Raw genomic sequence first — 21,017 nt, 5'->3', positions numbered from 1 at the left:
ATACTTTCGCATATTTCTCATACTTGATGGCCAGATTCTGGGCTTTCACTGCTTTGGATCACGTAGCAATGTGGTACCACACTGAAACAGTCCAGTAAACCTGGTTTTGATCAATAATTTAGAAGATAACTCTTGTTAGGTCTGGGTTAGGTCTGGGATTTGCCCTCTTCAGTCTCATACTTTCGCATTCTTCACATCCTTGTTGGCCAGATCCTGGGTTTTTTCTGGTTTGGATCACATAGTAATGTGGTACCACACTGAAACAGTCGACTAAAACTTGTTTCGATCGATATTTTAGAGGATAACGCATGTTAGGTCTGGATTAGGTCTGGGATTTGCTCTCATCAGGCTCATACTTTTGCATATTTCTCGTACTTGATGGCCTGATCCAGCGCTTTTTCTGGTTTGGATCACGTAGTAATGTGGTACCACACTGAAACAGTCGACTAAAACTTGTTTCGATCGATATTTTAGAGGATAACGCATGTTAGGTCTGGATTAGGTCTGGGATTTGCTCTCATCAGGCTCATACTTTTGCATATTTCTCGTACTTGATGGCCTGATCCAGCGCTTTTTCTGGTTTGGATCACGTAGTAATGTGGTACCACACTGAAACAGTCGACTAAACCTGGTCACGATCAATATTTTAAAGGATAACGCATGTTAGGTCTAGGTTAGGTCTGGGATTTGCTCTCATCATGCTCATACTTTCGCATATTTCTCATGCATGTTGGCCAGATCCTGGGCTTTCACTGGTTTGGATCACGTAGTTATGTGGTATCATACTGAAACAGTCCACTAAACCTGGTTTCGATCAATATTTTAGGGGATAACACATGTTAAGTCTGAGTTGGGTCTAGGCTTTGCCCTCATCAGGCTCATACTTTCGCATATATCTCTTACTTGATGGCCAGATTCTGGGCTTTTTTTGGATTGGATCACGTAGTAATGTGGTACCACACTGAAAGAGTCCATTAAACCTGGTTTCGATCAAAATTTTAGAGGATAATGCATGTTAGGTCTGTGTTAGGTCTGGGATTTGACTTCATCAGGGTCATATTTTCACATATTTCTCATGCATGTTGGCCAGATCCTGGGCTTTCACTGGTTTGGATCACGTAGTTATGTGGTATCATACTGAAACAGTCGACTGAACCTGGTCATGATCAATATTTTAGAGGATAACGCATGTTAGGTCTAGGTTAGGTCTGGTATTTGCTCTCATCAGGCTCATACATTCACATTTTCCGCATACTTGTTGGCCAGATCCTGGGCTTTTCCTGTTTTGGATCAAGTGGTAATGTGGTATCACACGGAAAGAGTCCATTAAACCTGGTTTCGATCAATATTTTAGAGGATAACGCAACTTAGGTCTTGGTTAGGCCTTCAGGCTCCCATCAGGCTCACACGTTCGCATTCTTCACATACCTGGTAAGCAGATCGAGGGTTTTTTCTGGTTTGCATCACGTGGTAATGTGGTAGCACACTGAAACAGTCCATTAAGCCTGGTTTCGATCAATATTTTAGAGGATAACGCATGTTAGGTCTTGGTTCGGCCTTGGATTTGCCCTCATCAGGCTCACACGATCGCATTCTTCACATACCTGGTGAAAAGAACCTGGGTTTTTTCTAGTTTGGATCACGTGGTAATGTGGTACCACACTGAAACAGTCGATTAAACCTGGTTTCGATCGATATTTTAGAGGATAACGCTTGTTAGGTCCATGTTAGGTCTGGGATTTGCTCTCATGAGGCTCATATATTCGCATTCTTCACATACTTGTTGAACAGAGCCCGGGTTTTTTCTGGTTTGGATCACGTAGTAATGCGGTACCACACAAAAACAGTCGACTGAGCCTTGTCACGATCAATATTTTAGAGGATAATGCATGTTAGGTCTAGGTTAGGTATGGGATTTGCCCTCATCAGTCTCATACTTACGCATTCTTCACATACTTCATGAACAGATCCTGGGTTTTTTCTGGTATGGATCACATAGTAGTGTGGTACCACACTGAAACAGTCGGTTAAACCTGGTCTCGTTCAATATTTTAGAGGATAACGCATGTTAGGTCTGGATCAGGTCTGGGATTTGCCCTCATCAGGCTCATACTTTCGCATTTTCCGCATACTTGTTGGCCAGATCCCGGGCTTTTTCTGGTTTGGATCACGTGGTAATGTGGTATCACACTGAAACAGTCAATTAAACCTAGTCTGGGTCAACATTTCAAAGGATAACTCATTTTAGGTCTAGGTTAGGTCTGGGATTTGCTCTCATCATGCTCACACTTTCGCATTCTTCACATATCTGTTGAACAGATCCTCGGTTTTTTCTGGTTTGGATCACGTGGTAATGTGGTACCACACTGAAACAGTCAATTAAACCTAGTCTGGGTCAACATTTCAAAGGATAACCCATGTTAGGTCTAGGTTAGGTCTGGGATTTGCTCTCATCAGTCTCATACTTTCGCATATTTCTCATACTTGATGGCCGGATCCTGGGCTTTTTCTGGTTTGGATCACTTAGTACTGTGGTACCACACTGAAACAGTCGACTAAACCTGGTGTCGATCAATATTTTAGGGGAAAACGCATGTTAGGTCTGGATTAGGTCTGGGATTTGACCTCATCAGGCTCATACTTTCGCATTTTCCGCATACTTGTTGGCCAGATCCCGGGCTTTTTCTGGTTCAGATCACGTGGTAATGTGGTATCACACTGAAACAGTCCATTAAACCTGGTTTCGATCAATATTTTAGAGGATAACACATGTTAAGTCTGAGTTGGATGTAGGATTTGCCCCCATCAGGCTCAGACTTTCGCATATATCTCTTACTTGATGGCCAGATTCCGGGCTCTTTCTGGATTGGATCACGTAGTAATGTGGTACCACACTGAAACAGTCGACTAAACCTGGTCTCGGTCAATATTTTAGAGGATAACGCATGTTAGGTCTGGATTAGGTCTGGGATTTGCCCTCATCAGGCTCATACTTTCGCATTTTCCGCATACTTGTTGGCCAGATCCCGGGCTTTTTCTGGTTTGGATCACGTAGTAATGTGGTATCACACTGAAACAGTTCATTAAACCTGGTTTCGATCAATATTTTAGAGGATAACACATGTTAAGTCTGAGTTGGATGTAGGATTTGCCCCCATCAGGCTCATACTTTCGCATATATCTCTTACTTGATGGCCAGATTCTGGGCTCTTTCTGGATTGGATCTCGTAGTAATGTGGTACCACACTGAAACAGTCGACTAAACCTGGTCTCGGTCAATATTTTGGAGGATAACGCATGTTAGGTCTAGGTTAGGTCTGGGATTTGCTCTCATCATGGCCATACTTTCGCATATTTCTCATACTTGTTGGCCAGATCCTGGGCTTTCACTGGTTTGGATCACGTAGTTATGTGGTACCACACTGAAACAGTCAAATTAAACCTGGTCTCGATCACTATTTTAGAGGATAACACATGTTAGGTGTAGGTTAGGTCTGGGATTTGCACTCTTCAGGCTCATACTTTTGCATATTTCTCGTACTTGTTAGCCAAATCCTGCGCTTTTTCTGGTTTGGATCACGTAGTAATGTGGTACCACACTGAAACAGTCGACTAAACCTGGTCTCGATCAATATTTTAGAGGATAACGCATGTTATGTCTAGGTTAGGTCTGGGATTTGCTCTCATCAGGCTCATACTTTCGCATTCTTCACATATCTGTTGAACAGATCCTCGGTTTTTTCTGGTTTGGATCACGTGGTAATGTGGTACCACACTGAAACAGTCAATTAAACCTAGTCTGGGTCAACATTTCAAAGGATAACCCATGTTAGGTCTAGGTTAGGTCTGGGATTTGCTCTCATCAGTCTCATACTTTCGCATGTTTCTCATACTTGATGGCCAGATTCTGGGCTTTTTTTGGTTTGGATCACGCAGTAATGTGGTACCACACTGAAACAGACCATTAAACCTGGTCACGATCAATATTTTTGAGGATAATGCATGTTAGGTCTAGGTTAGGTCTGGGATTTGCACTGATCAGGCTCATACTTTCGCATATTTCTCATACTTGATGGCCAGATCCTGGGCTTTTCCTGGTATGGACCACGTAGTAATATGGTACCACACTGAAACAGTCGACTAAACCTGGTCTCGATCAATATTTTAGAGGATAACGCATAGGTCTGGATTAGGTCTGGGATTTGCCCTCTTCAGGCTCATACTTTTGCATATTTCTCATACTTGATTGCCAGATTCGGGGCTTTTTTTGGTTTGGATCACGTAGTAATGAGGTACCACACTGAAACAGTCGACTAAACCTGGTCTCGATCAATATTTTAGAGGATAATGCATGTTAGGTCTGGATTAGGTCTGGGATTTGCCCTCATCAGGCTCATACTTTCGCATTTTCCGCATACTTGTTGGCCAGATCCTGGACTTTTTCTTGATTGGATCACGTAGTAATGTGGTACCACACCGAAACAGTCGACTAAGCCTGGTCACGATCGATATTTTAGTGGATAATGCATGTTAGGTCTGGATTGGGTATGGGAGTTGCCCTCATCAGGCTCATACTTTCGCATTCTTCACATACTTCTTGAACAGATCCTGGGTTTTTTCTGGTATGGATCACATAGTAGTGTGGTACCACACTGAAACAGTCGATTAAAACTTGTTTCGATCGATATTTTAGAGGATAACGCATGTTAGGTCTGGATTAGGTCGGGGATTTTCCCTCATCAGGCTCATACTTTCGCATATTTCTCATACTTGATGGCCAGATTCTGGGCTTTCACTGCTTTGGATCACGTAGCAATGTGGTACCACACTGAAACAGTCCAGTAAACCTGGTTTTGATCAATAATTTAGAAGATAACTCTTGTTAGGTCTGGGTTAGGTCTGGGATTTGCCCTCTTCAGTCTCATACTTTCGCATTCTTCACATCCTTGTTGGCCAGATCCTCGGTTTTTTCTGGTTTGGATCACATAGTAATGTGGTACCACACTGAAACAGTCGACTAAAACTTGTTTCGATCGTTATTTTAGAGGATAACGCATGTTAGGTCTGGATTAGGTCTGGGATTTGCTCTCATCAGGCTCATACTTTTGTATATTTCTCGTACTTGATGGCCTGATCCAGCGCTTTTTCTGGTTTGGATCACGTAGTAATGTGGTACCACACTGAAACAGTCGACTAAAACTTGTTTCGATCGATATTTTAGAGGATAACGCATGTTAGGTCTGGATTAGGTCTGGGATTTGCTCTCATCAGGCTCATACTTTTGCATATTTCTCGTACTTGATGGCCTGATCCAGCGCTTTTTCTGGTTTGGATCACGTAGTAATGTGGTACCACACTGAAACAGTCGACTAAACCTGGTCACGATCAATATTTTAAAGGATAACGCATGTTAGGTCTAGGTTAGGTCTGGGATTTGCTCTCATCATGCTCATACTTTCGCATATTTCTCATGCATGTTGGCCAGATCCTGGGCTTTCACTGGTTTGGATCACGTAGTTATGTGGTATCATACTGAAACAGTCCACTAAACCTGGTTTCGATCAATATTTTAGAGGATAACACATGTTAAGTCTGAGTTGGGTCTAGGCTTTGCCCTCATCAGGCTCATACTTTCGCATATATCTCTTACTTGATGGCCAGATTCTGGGCTTTTTTTGGATTGGATCACGTAGTAATTTGGTACCACACTGAAACAGTCGACTAAGCCTGGTCACGATCAATATTATAGTGGATAACGCATGTTAGGTCTGGATTATGTATGGGATTTGACCTCATCAGTCTCATACTTTCGCATTCTTCACATACTTCTTGAACAGATCCTGGGTTTTTTTCTGGTATGGATCACATAGTAGTGTGGTACCACACTTAAACAGTCGATTAAAACTTATTTCGATCGATATTTTAGAGGATAACGCATGTTAGGTCTGGATTAGGTCTGGGATTTTCCCTCATCAGGGTCATACTTTCACATATTTCTCATACTTGTTGGCCAGATTCTGGTCTTTTTTTGGTTTGGATCACGTAGTAATGTGGTACCACACTGAAAGAGTCCATTAAACCTGGTTTCGATCAAAATTTTAGAGGATAATGCATGTTAGGTCTGTGTTAGGTCTGGGATTTGACTTCATCAGGGTCATATTTTCGCATATTTCTCATGCATGTTGGCCAGATCCTGGGCTTTCACTGGTTTGGATCACGTAGTTATGTGGTATCATACTGAAACAGTCGACTGAACCTGGTCATGATCTATATTTTAGAGGATAACGCATGTTAGGTCTAGGTTAGGTCTGGTATTTGCTCTCATCAGGCTCATACATTCACATTTTCCGCATACTTGTTGGCCAGATCCTGGGCTTTTCCTGTTTTGGATCAAGTGGTAATGTGGTATCACACGGAAAGAGTCCATTAAACCTGGTTTCGATCAATATTTTAGAGGATAACGCAACTTAGGTCTTGGTTAGGCCTTCAGGCTCCCATCAGGCTCACACGTTCGCATTCTTCACATACCTGGTAAGCAGATCGAGGGTTTTTTCTGGTTTGCCTCACGTGGTAATGTGGTAGCACACTGAAACAGTCCATTAAGCCTGGTTTCGATCAATATTTTAGAGGATAACGCATGTTAGGTCTCGGTTCGGCCTTGGATTTGCCCTCATCAGGCTCACACGATCGCATTCTTCACATACCTGGTGAAAAGAACCTGGGTTTTTTCTAGTTTGGATCACGTGGTAATGTGGTACCACACTGAAACAGTCGATTAAACCTGGTTTCGATCGATATTTTAGAGGATAACGCTTGTTAGGTCCATGTTAGGTCTGGGATTTGCTCTCATCAGGCTCATATATTCGCATTCTTCACATACTTGTTGAACAGAGCCTGGGTTTTTTCTGGTTTGGATCACGTAGTAATGCGGTACCACACAAAAACAGTCGACTGAGCCTTGTCACGATCAATATTTTAGAGGATAATGCATGTTAGGTCTAGGTTAGGTATGGGATTTGCCCTCATCAGTCTCATACTTACGCATTCTTCACATACTTCATGAACAGATCCTGGGTTTTTTCTGGTATGGATCACATAGTAGTGTGGTACCACACTGAAACAGTCGGCTAAACCTGGTCTCGATCAATATTTTAGAGGATAACGCATGTTAGGTCTGGATCAGGTCTGGGATTTGCCCTCATCAGGCTCATACTTTCGCATTTTCCGCATACTTGTTGGCCAGATCCCGGGCTTTTTCTGGTTTGGATCACGTGGTAATGTGGTATCACACTGAAACAGTCAATTAAACCTAGTCTGGGTCAACATTTCAAAGGATAACTCATTTTAGGTCTAGGTTAGGTCTGGGATTTGCTCTCATCATGCTCACACTTTCGCATTCTTCACATATCTGTTGAACAGATCCTCGGTTTTTTCTGGTTTGGATCACGTGGTAATGTGGTACCACACTGAAACAGTCAATTAAACCTAGTCTGGGTCAACATTTCAAAGGATAACCCATGTTAGGTCTAGGTTAGGTCTGGGATTTGCTCTCATCAGTCTCATACTTTCGCATGTTTCTCATACTTGATGGCCAGATTCTGCGCTTTTTTTGGTTTGGATCACGCAGTAATGTGGTACCACACTGAAACAGACCATTAAACCTGGTCACGATCAATATTTTTGAGGATAATGCATGTTAGGTCTAGGTTAGGTCTGGGATTGATACTGATCAGGCTCATACTTTCGCATATTTCTCATACTTGATGGCCAGATCCTGGGCTTTTCCTGGTATGGACCACGTAGTAATATGGTACCACACTGAAACAGTCGACTAAACCTGGTCTCGATCAATATTTTAGAGGATAACGCATAGGTCTGGATTAGGTCTGGGATTTGCCCTCTTCAGGCTCATACTTTTGCATATTTCTCATACTTGATTGCCAGATTCGGGGCTTTTTTTGGTTTGGATCACGTAGTAATGAGGTACCACACTGAAACAGTCGACTAAACCTGGTTTCGATCGATATTTTAGAGGATAACGCTTGTTAGGTCCATGTTAGGTCTGGGATTTGCTCTCATCAGGCTCATATATTCGCATTCTTCACATACTTGTTGAACAGAGCCCGGGTTTTTTCTGGTTTCGATCACGTAGTAATGCGGTACCACACAAAAACAGTCGACTGAGCCTTGTCACGATCAATATTTTAGAGGATAATGCATGTTAGGTCTAGGTTAGGTATGGGATTTGCCCTCATCAGTCTCATACTTACGCATTCTTCACATACTTCATGAACAGATCCTGGGTTTTTTCTGGTATGGATCACATAGTAGTGTGGTACCACACTGAAACAGTCGGTTAAACCTGGTCTCGATCAATATTTTAGAGGATAACGCATGTTAGGTCTGGATCAGGTCTGGGATTTGCCCTCATCAGGCTCATACTTTCGCATTTTCCGCATACTTGTTGGCCAGATCCCGGGCTTTTTCTGGTTTGGATCACGTGGTAATGTGGTATCACACTGAAACAGTCAATTAAACCTAGTCTGGGTCAACATTTCAAAGGATAACTCATTTTAGGTCTAGGTTAGGTCTGGGATTTGCTCTCATCATGCTCACACTTTCGCATTCTTCACATATCTGTTGAACAGATCCTCGGTTTTTTCTGGTTTGGATCACGTGGTAATGTGGTACCACACTGAAACAGTCAATTAAACCTAGTCTGGGTCAACATTTCAAAGGATAACCCATGTTAGGTCTAGGTTAGGTCTGGGATTTGCTCTCATCAGTCTCATACTTTCGCATATTTCTCATACTTGATGGCCGGATCCTGGGCTTTTTCTGGTTTGGATCACTTAGTACTGTGGTACCACACTGAAACAGTCGACTAAACCTGGTGTCGATCAATATTTTAGGGGAAAACGCATGTTAGGTCTGGATTAGGTCTGGGATTTGACCTCATCAGGCTCATACTTTCGCATTTTCCGCATACTTGTTGGCCAGATCCCGGGCTTTTTCTGGTTCAGATCACGTGGTAATGTGGTATCACACTGAAACAGTCCATTAAACCTGGTTTCGATCAATATTTTAGAGGATAACACATGTTAAGCCTGAGTTGGATGTAGGATTTGCCCCCATCAGGCTCAGACTTTCGCATATATCTCTTACTTGATGGCCAGATTCCGGGCTCTTTCTGGATTGGATCACGTAGTAATGTGGTACCACACTGAAACAGTCGACTAAACCTGGTCTCGGTCAATATTTTAGAGGATAACGCATGTTAGGTCTGGATTAGGTCTGGGATTTGCCCTCATCAGGCTCATACTTTCGCATTTTCCGCATACTTGTTGGCCAGATCCCGGGCTTTTTCTGGTTTGGATCACGTAGTAATGTGGTATCACACTGAAACAGTTCATTAAACCTGGTTTCGATCAATATTTTAGAGGATAACACATGTTAAGTCTGAGTTGGATGTAGGATTTGCCCCCATCAGGCTCATACTTTCGCATATATCTCTTACTTGATGGCCAGATTCTGGGCTCTTTCTGGATTGGATCTCGTAGTAATGTGGTACCACACTGAAACAGTCGACTAAACCTGGTCTCGGTCAATATTTTGGAGGATAACGCATGTTAGGTCTAGGTTAGGTCTGGGATTTGCTCTCATCATGGTCATACTTTCGCATATTTCTCATACTTGTTGGCCAGATCCTGGGCTTTCACTGGTTTGGATCACGTAGTTATGTGGTACCACACTGAAACAGTCAAATTAAACCTGGTCTCGATCAGTATTTTAGAGGATAACACATGTTAGGTCTAGGTTAGGTCTGGGATTTGCACTCTTCAGGCTCATACTTTTGCATATTTCTCGTACTTGTTAGCCAAATCCTGCGCTTTTTCTGGTTTGGATCACGTAGTAATGTGGTACCACACTGAAACAGTCGACTAAACCTGGTCTCGATCAATATTTTAGAGGATAACGCATGTTATGTCTAGGTTAGGTCTGGGATTTGCTCTCATCAGGCTCATACTTTCGCATTCTTCACATATCTGTTGAACAGATCCTCGGTTTTTTCTGGTTTGGATCACGTGGTAATGTGGTACCACACTGAAACAGTCAATTAAACCTAGTCTGGGTCAACATTTCAAAGGATAACCCATGTTAGGTCTAGGTTAGGTCTGGGATTTGCTCTCATCAGTCTCATACTTTCGCATGTTTCTCATACTTGATGGCCAGATTCTGGGCTTTTTTTGGTTTGGATCACGCAGTAATGTGGTACCACACTGAAACAGACCATTAAACCTGGTCACGATCAATATTTTTGAGGATAATGCATGTTAGGTCTAGGTTAGGTCTGGGATTGATACTGATCAGGCTCATACTTTCGCATATTTCTCATACTTGATGGCCAGATCCTGGGCTTTTCCTGGTATGGACCACGTAGTAATATGGTACCACACTGAAACAGTCGACTAAACCTGGTCTCGATCAATATTTTAGAGGATAACGCATAGGTCTGGATTAGGTCTGGGATTTGCCCTCTTCAGGCTCATACTTTTGCATATTTCTCATACTTGATTGCCAGATTCGGGGCTTTTTTTGGTTTGGATCACGTAGTAATGAGGTACCACACTGAAACAGTCGACTAAACCTGGTTTCGATCGATATTTTAGAGGATAACGCTTGTTAGGTCCATGTTAGGTCTGGGATTTGCTCTCATCAGGCTCATATATTCGCATTCTTCACATACTTGTTGAACAGAGCCCGGGTTTTTTCTGGTTTCGATCACGTAGTAATGCGGTACCACACAAAAACAGTCGACTGAGCCTTGTCACGATCAATATTTTAGAGGATAATGCATGTTAGGTCTAGGTTAGGTATGGGATTTGCCCTCATCAGTCTCATACTTACGCATTCTTCACATACTTCATGAACAGATCCTGGGTTTTTTCTGGTATGGATCACATAGTAGTGTGGTACCACACTGAAACAGTCGGTTAAACCTGGTCTCGATCAATATTTTAGAGGATAACGCATGTTAGGTCTGGATCAGGTCTGGGATTTGCCCTCATCAGGCTCATACTTTCGCATTTTCCGCATACTTGTTGGCCAGATCCCGGGCTTTTTCTGGTTTGGATCACGTGGTAATGTGGTATCACACTGAAACAGTCAATTAAACCTAGTCTGGGTCAACATTTCAAAGGATAACTCATTTTAGGTCTAGGTTAGGTCTGGGATTTGCTCTCATCATGCTCACACTTTCGCATTCTTCACATATCTGTTGAACAGATCCTCGGTTTTTTCTGGTTTGGATCACGTGGTAATGTGGTACCACACTGAAACAGTCAATTAAACCTAGTCTGGGTCAACATTTCAAAGGATAACCCATGTTAGGTCTAGGTTAGGTCTGGGATTTGCTCTCATCAGTCTCATACTTTCGCATATTTCTCATACTTGATGGCCGGATCCTGGGCTTTTTCTGGTTTGGATCACTTAGTACTGTGGTACCACACTGAAACAGTCGACTAAACCTGGTGTCGATCAATATTTTAGGGGAAAACGCATGTTAGGTCTGGATTAGGTCTGGGATTTGACCTCATCAGGCTCATACTTTCGCATTTTCCGCATACTTGTTGGCCAGATCCCGGGCTTTTTCTGGTTCAGATCACGTGGTAATGTGGTATCACACTGAAACAGTCCATTAAACCTGGTTTCGATCAATATTTTAGAGGATAACACATGTTAAGCCTGAGTTGGATGTAGGATTTGCCCCCATCAGGCTCAGACTTTCGCATATATCTCTTACTTGATGGCCAGATTCCGGGCTCTTTCTGGATTGGATCACGTAGTAATGTGGTACCACACTGAAACAGTCGACTAAACCTGGTCTCGGTCAATATTTTAGAGGATAACGCATGTTAGGTCTGGATTAGGTCTGGGATTTGCCCTCATCAGGCTCATACTTTCGCATTTTCCGCATACTTGTTGGCCAGATCCCGGGCTTTTTCTGGTTTGGATCACGTAGTAATGTGGTATCACACTGAAACAGTTCATTAAACCTGGTTTCGATCAATATTTTAGAGGATAACACATGTTAAGTCTGAGTTGGATGTAGGATTTGCCCCCATCAGGCTCATACTTTCGCATATATCTCTTACTTGATGGCCAGATTCTGGGCTCTTTCTGGATTGGATCTCGTAGTAATGTGGTACCACACTGAAACAGTCGACTAAACCTGGTCTCGGTCAATATTTTGGAGGATAACGCATGTTAGGTCTAGGTTAGGTCTGGGATTTGCTCTCATCATGGTCATACTTTCGCATATTTCTCATACTTGTTGGCCAGATCCTGGGCTTTCACTGGTTTGGATCACGTAGTTATGTGGTACCACACTGAAACAGTCAAATTAAACCTGGTCTCGATCAGTATTTTAGAGGATAACACATGTTAGGTCTAGGTTAGGTCTGGGATTTGCACTCTTCAGGCTCATACTTTTGCATATTTCTCGTACTTGTTAGCCAAATCCTGCGCTTTTTCTGGTTTGGATCACGTAGTAATGTGGTACCACACTGAAACAGTCGACTAAACCTGGTCTCGATCAATATTTTAGAGGATAACGCATGTTATGTCTAGGTTAGGTCTGGGATTTGCTCTCATCAGGCTCATACTTTCGCATTCTTCACATATCTGTTGAACAGATCCTCGGTTTTTTCTGGTTTGGATCACGTGGTAATGTGGTACCACACTGAAACAGTCAATTAAACCTAGTCTGGGTCAACATTTCAAAGGATAACCCATGTTAGGTCTAGGTTAGGTCTGGGATTTGCTCTCATCAGTCTCATACTTTCGCATGTTTCTCATACTTGATGGCCAGATTCTGGGCTTTTTTTGGTTTGGATCACGCAGTAATGTGGTACCACACTGAAACAGACCATTAAACCTGGTCACGATCAATATTTTTGAGGATAATGCATGTTAGGTCTAGGTTAGGTCTGGGATTTGCACTGATCAGGCTCATACTTTCGCATATTTCTCATACTTGATGGCCAGATCCTGGGCTTTTCCTGGTATGGACCACGTAGTAATATGGTACCACACTGAAACAGTCGACTAAACCTGGTCTCGATCAATATTTTAGAGGATAACGCATAGGTCTGGATTAGGTCTGGGATTTGCCCTCTTCAGGCTCATACTTTTGCATATTTCTCATACTTGATTGCCAGATTCGGGGCTTTTTTTGGTTTGGATCACGTAGTAATGAGGTACCACACTGAAACAGTCGACTAAACCTGGTCTCGATCAATATTTTAGAGGATAATGCATGTTAGGTCTGGATTAGGTCTGGGATTTGCCCTCATCAGGCTCATACTTTCGCATTTTCCGCATACTTGTTGGCCAGATCCTGGACTTTTTCTTGATTGGATCACGTAGTAATGTGGTACCACACCGAAACAGTCGACTAAGCCTGGTCACGATCGATATTTTAGTGGATAATGCATGTTAGGTCTGGATTGGGTATGGGATTTGCCCTCATCAGTCTCATACTTTCGCATTCTTCACATACTTCTTGAACAGATCCTGGGTTTTTTCTGGTATGGATCACATAGTAGTGTGGTACCACACTGAAACAGTCGATTAAAACTTGTTTCGATCGATATTTTAGAGGATAACGCATGTTAGGTCTGGATTAGGTCGGGGATTTTCCCTCATCAGGCTCATACTTTCGCATATTTCTCATACTTGATGGCCAGATTCTGGGCTTTCACTGCTTTGGATCACGTAGCAATGTGGTACCACACTGAAACAGTCCAGTAAACCTGGTTTTGATCAATAATTTAGAAGATAACTCTTGTTAGGTTTGGGTTAGGTCTGGGATTTGCCCTCTTCAGTCTCATACTTTCGCATTCTTCACATCCTTGTTGGCCAGATCCTGGGTTTTTTCTGGTTTGGATCACATAGTAATGTGGTACCACACTGAAACAGTCGACTAAAACTTGTTTCGATCGATATTTTAGAGGATAACGCATGTTAGGTCTGGATTAGGTCTGGGATTTGCTCTCATCAGGCTCATACTTTTGCATATTTCTCGTACTTGATGGCCTGATCCAGCGCTTTTTCTGGTTTGGATCACGTAGTAATGTGGTACCACACTGAAACAGTCGACTAAAACTTGTTTCGATCGATATTTTAGAGGATAACGCATGTTAGGTCTGGATTAGGTCTGGGATTTGCTCTCATCAGGCTCATACTTTTGCATATTTCTCATACTTGATGGCCAGATTCTGGGCTTTCACTGCTTTGGATCACGTAGCAATGTGGTACCACACTGAAACAGTCCAGTAAACCTGGTTTTGATCAATAATTTAGAAGATAACTCTTGTTAGGTTTGGGTTAGGTCTGGGATTTGCCCTCTTCAGTCTCATACTTTCGCATTCTTCACATCCTTGTTGGCCAGATCCTGGGTTTTTTCTGGTTTGGATCACATAGTAATGTGGTACCACACTGAAACAGTCGACTAAAACTTGTTTCGATCGATATTTTAGAGGATAACGCATGTTAGGTCTGGATTAGGTCTGGGATTTGCTCTCATCAGGCTCATACTTTTGCATATTTCTCGTACTTGATGGCCTGATCCAGCGCTTTTTCTGGTTTGGATCACGTAGTAATGTGGTACCACACTGAAACAGTCGACTAAAACTTGTTTCGATCGATATTTTAGAGGATAACGCATGTTAGGTCTGGATTAGGTCTGGGATTTGCTCTCATCAGGCTCATACTTTTGCATATTTCTCGTACTTGATGGCCTGATCCAGCGCTTTTTCTGGTTTGGATCACGTAGTAATGTGGTACCACACTGAAACAGTCGACTAAACCTGGTCACGATCAATATTTTAAAGGATAACGCATGTTAGGTCTAGGTTAGGTCTGGGATTTGCTCTCATCATGCTCATACTTTCGCATATTTCTCATGCATGTTGGCCAGATCCTGGGCTTTCACTGGTTTGGATCACGTAGTTATGTGGTATCATACTGAAACAGTCCACTAAACCTGGTTTCGATCAATATTTTAGAGGATAACACATGTTAAGTCTGAGTTGGGTCTAGGCTTTGCCCTCATCAGGCTCATACTTTCGCATATATCTCTTACTTGATGGCCAGATTCTGGGCTTTTTTTGGATTGGATCACGTAGTAATTTGGTACCACACTGAAACAGTCGACTAAGCCTGGTCACGATCAATATTATAGTGGATAACGCATGTTAGGTCTGGATTATGTATGGGATTTGACCTCATCAGTCTCATACTTTCGCATTCTTCACATACTTCTTGAACAGATCCTGGGTTTTTTTCTGGTATGGATCACATAGTAGTGTGGTACCACACTTAAACAGTCGATTAAAACTTATTTCGATCGATATTTTAGAGGATAACGCATGTTAGGTCTGGATTAGGTCTGGGATTTTCCCTCATCAGGGTCATACTTTCACATATTTCTCATACTTGTTGGCCAGATTCTGGTCTTTTTTTGGTTTGGATCACGTAGTAATGTGGTACCACACTGAAAGAGTCCATTAAACCTGGTTTCGATCAAAATTTTAGAGGATAATGCATGTTAGGTCTGTGTTAGGTCTGGGATTTGACTTCATCAGGGTCATATTTTCGCATATTTCTCATGCATGTTGGCCAGATCCTGGGCTTTCACTGGTTTGGATCACGTAGTTATGTGGTATCATACTGAAACAGTCGACTGAACCTGGTCATGATCAATATTTTAGAGGATAACGCATGTTAGGTCTAGGTTAGGTCTGGTATTTGCTCTCATCAGGCTCATACATTCACATTTTCCGCATACTTGTTGGCCAGATCCTGGGCTTTTCCTGTTTTGGATCAAGTGGTAATGTGGTATCACACGGAAAGAGTCCATTAAACCTGGTTTCGATCAATATTTTAGAGGATAACGCAACTTAGGTCTTGGTTAGGCCTTCAGGCTCCCATCAGGCTCACACGTTCGCATTCTTCACATACCTGGTAAGCAGATCGAGGGTTTTTTCTGGTTTGCATCACGTGGTAATGTGGTAGCACACTGAAACAGTCCATTAAGCCTGGTTTCGATCAATATTTTAGAGGATAACGCATGTTAGGTCTTGGTTCGGCCTTGGATTTGCCCTCATCAGGCTCACACGATCGCATTCTTCACATACCTGGTGAAAAGAACCTGGGTTTTTTCTAGTTTGGATCACGTGGTAATGTGGTACCACACTGAAACAGTCGATTAAACCTGGTTTCGATCGATATTTTAGAGGATAACGCTTGTTAGGTCCATGTTAGGTCTGGGATTTGCTCTCATCAGGCTCATATATTCGCATTCTTCACACACTTGTTGAACAGAGCCTGGGTTTTTTCTGGTTTGGATCACGTAGTAATGCGGTACCACACAAAAACAGTCGACTGAGCCTTGTCACGATCAATATTTTAGAGGATAATGCATGTTAGGTCTAGGTTAGGTATGGGATTTGCCCTCATCAGTCTCATACTTACGCATTCTTCACATACTTCATGAACAGATCCTGGGTTTTTTCTGGTATGGATCACATAGTAGTGTGGTACCACACTGAAACAGTCGGCTAAACCTGGTCTCGATCAATATTTTAGAGGATAACGCATGTTAGGTCTGGATCAGGTCTGGGATTTGCCCTCATCAGGCTCATACTTTCGCATTTTCCGCATACTTGTTGGCCAGATCCCGGGCTTTTTCTGGTTTGGATCACGTGGTAATGTGGTATCACACTGAAACAGTCAATTAAACCTAGTCTGGGTCAACATTTCAAAGGATAACTCATTTTAGGTCTAGGTTAGGTCTGGGATTTGCTCTCATCATGCTCACACTTTCGCATTCTTCACATATCTGTTGAACAGATCCTCGGTTTTTTCTGGTTTGGATCACGTGGTAATGTGGTACCACACTGAAACAGTCAATTAAACCTAGTCTGGGTCAACATTTCAAAGGATAACCCATGTTAGGTCTAGGTTAGGTCTGGGATTTGCTCTCATCAGTCTCATACTTTCGCATGTTTCTCATACTTGATGGCCAGATTCTGCGCTTTTTTTGGTTTGGATCACGCAGTAATGTGGTACCACACTGAAACAGTCGACTAAACCTGGTCTCGATCAATATTTTAGAGGATAACGCATAGGTCTGGATTAGGTCTGGGATTTGCCCTCTTCAGGCTCATACTTTTGCATATTTCTCATACTTGATTGCCAGATTCGGGGCTTTTTTTGGTTTGGATCACGTAGTAATGAGGTACCACACTGAAACAGTCGACTAAACCTGGTCTCGATCAATATTTTAGAGGATAACGCATGTTAGGTCTGGATTGGGTATGGGATTTGCCCTCATCAGTCTCATACTTTCGCATTCTTCACATACTTCTTGAACAGATCCTGGGTTTTTTCTGGTATGGATCACATAGTAGTGTGGTACCACACTGAAACAGTCGATTAAAACTTGTTTCGATCGATATTTTAGAGGATAACGCATGTTATCAACACGTAGTAAACAGTCGACTAAACCTGGTCTGGGGCAATATTTTAGAGGATAACGCATGTTAGGTCTGGATTAGGTCTGGGATTTTCCCTCATCAGGCTCATACTTTCGCATTTTCCGCATACTTGTTGGCCAGATCCCGGACTTTTTCTTGATTGGATCACGTAGTAATGTGGTACCACACCGAAACAGTCGACTAAGCCTGGTCACGATCGATATTTTAGAGGATAACGCATGTTAGGTCTGGATTAGGTCTGGGATTTTCCCTCATCAGGGTCATACTTTCGCATATTTCTCATACTTGTTGGCCAGATTCTGGTCTTTTTTTGGTTTGGATCACGTAGTAATGTGGTACCACACTGAAAGAGTCCATTAAACCTGGTTTCGATCAAAATTTTAGAGGATAATGCATGTTAGGTCTGTGTTAGGTCTGGGATTTGACTTCATCAGGGTCATATTTTCGCATATTTCTCATGCATGTTGGCCAGATCCTGGGCTTTCACTGGTTTGGATCACGTAGTTATGTGGTATCATACTGAAACAGTCGACTGAACCTGGTCATGATCAATATTTTAGAGGATAACGCATGTTAGGTCTAGGTTAGGTCTGGGATTTGCTCTCGTCAGGCTCATACATTCACATTTTCCGCATACTTGTTGGCCAGATCCTGGGCTTTTCCTGTTTTGGATCAAGTGGTAATGTGGTATCACACGGAAAGAGTCCATTAAACCTGGTTTCGATCAATATTTTAGAGGATAACGCAACTTAGGTCTTGGTTAGGCCTTCAGGCTCTCATCAGGCTCACACGTTCGCATTCTTCACATACCTGGTAAGCAGATCGAGGGTTTTTTCTGGTTTGCATCACGTGGTAATGTGGTAGCACACTGAAACAGTCCATTAAGCCTGGTTTCGATCAATATTTTAGAGGATAACGCATGTTAGGTCTTGGTTCGGCCTTGGATTTGCCCTCATCAGGCTCACACGATCGCATTCTTCACATACCTCGTGAAAAGAACCTGGGTTTTTTCTAGTTTGGATCACGTGGTAATGTGGTACCACACTGAAACAGTCGATTAAACCTGGTTTCGATCGATATTTTAGAGGATAACGCATGTTAGGTCCATGTTAGGTCTGGGATTTGCTCTCATCAGGCTCATACATTCGCATATTTCTCATACTTGATGGCCAGATCCTGGGCTTTTTCTGGTTTGGATCACGTAGTAATGTGGTACCACACTGAAACTGTCCATTAAACCTGGTTTCGATCAATATTTTAGAGGATAACGCATGTTAGGTCTGTGTCAGGTCTGGGATTTCCTCTCATCAGGCTCATACATTCACATTTTCCGCATACTTGTTGGCCAGATTCTGGGCTTTTTTTGGCTTGGATCACGTAGTAATGTGGTACCACACTGAAACTGTCCATTAAACCTGGTTTCGATCGATATTTTAGAGGATAACGCATGTTAGGTCCATGTTAGGTCTGGGATTTGCTCTCATCAGGCTCATACTTTCGCATATTTCTCATACTTGATGGCCAGATCCTGGTCTTTTTCTGGTTTGGATCACGTAGTAATGTGGTACCACACTGAAACAGTCGACTAAACCTGGTCTCGGTCAATATTTTAGAGGATAACGCATGTTAGGTCTAGGTTAGGTCAGGGATTTGCACTCATCAGGCTCATACTTTCGCATATTTCTCATACTTGATGGCCAGATTCTGGGCCTTTTTTGGTTTCGATCACGTAGTAATGCGGTACCACGCTGAAACAGACGATTAAACCCTGTTTCGATCAATATTGTAGAGGATAACGCATGTTAGGTCTATGTTAGGTCCGGGATGTGCCCTCATCAGGCTCATACTTTCGCATATTTCTCATACTTGATGGCCAGATCCTGGCCTTTTTCTGGTTTGGATCACGTAGTAATGTGGTACCACACTGAAACAGTCGACTAAACCTGGTCTCGGTCAATATTTTAGAGGATAACGCATGTTAGGTCTAGGTTAGGTCTGGGATTTGCTCTCATCAGGCTCATACTTTTGCATATTTCTCGTACATGTTAGTCAAATCCTGCGCTTTTTCTGGTTTGGATCACGTAGTAATGTGGTACCACACTGAAACAGTCGACTAAACCTGGTCTCGGTCAATATTTTAGAGGATAACGCATGTTAGGTCTAGGTTAAGTCTGGGATTTGCCCTCATCAGGTTCATACTTTTGCATATTTCTCGTACTTGTTAGCCAAATCCTGCGCTTTTTCTGGTTTGGATCACGTAGTAATGTGGTACCACACTGAAACAGTCGACTAAACCTGGTGACGATCAATATTTTAGAGGATAACGCATGTTAGGTCTGGATTAGGTCTGGGATTTGCCCTCATCAGGCTCATACTTTCGCATTTTCCGGTTACTTGTTGGCCAGATCCCGGGCTTTTTCTGGTTCGGATCACGTAGTAATGTGGTATCACACTGAAACAGTCCATTAAACCTGGTTTCGATTGATATTTTAGAGGATAACGCATGTTAGGTCTAGGTTAGGTCTGGGATTTGCACTCATCGGGCTCATACTTTCGCATATTTCTCATACTTGATGGCCAGATTCTGGGCCTTTTTTGGTTTCGATCACGTAGTAATGTGGTACCACACTGAAACAGTCGATTAAACCTGGTTTCGATCGATATTTTAGAGGATAACGCATGTTAGGTCTAGGTTAGGTCTGGGATTTGCCCTCATCAGGCTCATACGTTCGCATATTTCTCATACTTGATGGCCAGATCCTGGCCTTTTTCTGGTTTGGATCACGTAGTAATGTGGTACCACACTGAAACAGTCGACTAAACCTGGTCTCGGTCAATATTTTAGAGGATAACGCATGTTAGGTCTAGGTTAGGTCTGGGATTTGCTCTCATCAGGCTCATACTTTTGCATATTTCTCGTACTTGTTAGCCAAATCCTGCGCTTTTTCTGGTTTGGATCACGTAGTAATGTGGTACCACACTGAAACAGTCGATTAAACCTGGTTTCGATCGATATTTAAGAGGATAACGCATGTTAGGTCTAGGTTAGGTCTGGGATTTGCCCTCATCAGGCTCATACTTTCGCATTCTTCACATACTTGTTGAACAGAGCCCGGGTTTTTTCTGGTTTGGATCACGTAGTAATGTGGTACCACACAAAAACAGTCGACTGAGCCTTGTCACGATCAATATTTTAGAGGATAATGCATGTTAGGTCTAGGTTAGGTATGGGATTTGCCCTCATCAGTCTCATACTTTCGCATTCTTCACATACTTCTTGAACAGATCCTGCGCTTTTCCTGGTTTGGATCACGTAGTAATGTGGTACCACACTGAAACAGTCGACTAAACCTGGTCTCGGTCAATATTTTAGAGGATAACGCATGTTAGGTCTAGGTTAGGTCTGGGATTTGCCCTCATCAGGCTCATACTTTCGCATTTTCCGCATACTTGTTG

This window comes from Colletes latitarsis, chromosome 1 (genome assembly GCF_051014445.1).
Source record: "Colletes latitarsis isolate SP2378_abdomen chromosome 1, iyColLati1, whole genome shotgun sequence".
NCBI lineage: Eukaryota > Metazoa > Arthropoda > Insecta > Hymenoptera > Colletidae > Colletes > Colletes latitarsis.
The sequence above is the reverse complement of the archived record's forward strand: the minus strand, read 5'-3'. Positions refer to the sequence as shown.